The sequence below is a fragment of the Bubalus kerabau genome, chromosome 2 (genome assembly GCF_029407905.1).
Source record: "Bubalus kerabau isolate K-KA32 ecotype Philippines breed swamp buffalo chromosome 2, PCC_UOA_SB_1v2, whole genome shotgun sequence".
In the NCBI taxonomy this organism is placed as follows: domain Eukaryota; kingdom Metazoa; phylum Chordata; class Mammalia; order Artiodactyla; family Bovidae; genus Bubalus; species Bubalus kerabau.
Genome location: NC_073625.1, coordinates 164,434,694 through 164,436,119, shown reverse-complemented (window position 1 = coordinate 164,436,119; position 1,426 = coordinate 164,434,694). Strand labels below are relative to the sequence as shown.

General features: G+C 38.6%; 1 long non-coding RNA gene across 1 annotated transcript; it reads right to left on the bottom strand.

Annotated features, from left to right (window-relative positions):
- Positions 1-1,122, bottom strand: LOC129644975 (uncharacterized). Its single transcript, XR_008711096.1, has 2 exons — positions 942-1,122; positions 1-43 (listed from the first exon to the last, which is right to left on the bottom strand). It is a non-coding gene; the product is annotated as an uncharacterized LOC129644975 (long non-coding RNA).
- Between the last annotated feature and the right edge of the window lie 304 nt (positions 1,123-1,426).

Below are 1,426 nucleotides of genomic sequence, written 5' to 3'. Positions count from 1 at the left end.
TCCAACTCTCCCATCCATACATGACCACTGGAAAAACCATAGCCTTAAACAATAGCAAAATAAAAAGCAGGCTTGGTAATGAATTCCAAGGTGATAAATTTCCCAAATATCCTGTAAAGATTTGCTTAGCAGAGAGACTCAACTTTCAGGGAATGAAATCCCAGTGGTTTCATGAATAGTAATAAACAGCAATAAGGACACACTTGATGTTTATAAACCTAATCAACCACACCAGCCTGTTCCAATATAGGGCAATGCATTGTGTAATCTTGACCAAAAGAGTTGTAAAACATATTATTTTTGGAGACAAACACCAACTTCTGGTGACAAACTTAAATCTAGAAAAATAAGTGGATTTAAAAAATCTAAGTAACCTAACAAGTTTTAGAATAAGAAACACATGCCCAGTACTGTAACAATTCGGTTGGATTTGAATCACCTGGGGAGAAAAACGGATATTTTTGTGCCCCAACCAAGGAATCATAAAGCATTCAGAAACTGAGTTTTGGGGTCTGTTGAGAATTGTAACTAGAAGGTATCAAACTTGTATTACTAGAACATTAGGAAGATGTCAAAACAAATTCATTCATAATCCAAGGGAGATACGAAACAAACTTAATGAAGAAATAAATTCAACATATGGTGTTTGATATTTAGAATAGTCTGAAGTTAAATATTGTAGTAAGCTTTGCTGTCATATGTGTTTTGCCTGCTATTGAAGGTGTTGAAGTTTTCAAAAGAATTGATCATATTGGATTTGCAATTTCAGTGTAATGTAAGGTAATTTAATAAAATTTTAGATCATGGGTTAAATGTTCAATCCATGGAGAGTTCAAATCATTGTGGGTGTTTCTCTGTGTGCAAAAAACCTCTGAGATACTAAAGACTAAGCCATATGTCCAGCACAACTACCCTCTGGGGAGAGAAGAGCCATGACTCACAAGGTCCCGGGCACACTGGAAGATTTCTGTCTTCATCTTCTCTGGCGGCCATAACAAGAACCACAGTCTAGGGGGGTTAAACAACAGAAATTTGCTTTCTCACAATTCTGGAGGTGACAAGTCTGAGATCAAGGTATCCGCAGGATTGATATCTTCTGAGGAACCTCTCTCCTTGACTGTAGATGGTACTCTTCTCCCTCAGTCTCCATTTTCCCTCTATGCCTACCTGCTTCCTAATCTTCTCGTAAATCTGCCATATTGGGTGAGGGTTCACCCGTATGCACTCATTCCACTTTAGTTACCTCATAAAGGCCACCTTTCCAAATACAGTTGCATTCTGAGGGACTTCAACATATGAATTTTGGAAAGACACAATTCAGCCCATAACAATGTCTAAAACTGTAGTCTGGGATTCACTCACTGCTGGCAGAAAGACCCAGCCTTGGAAAGTTGCTGAGGTGGCAACCTTGGGGGAGGGAGAGAAG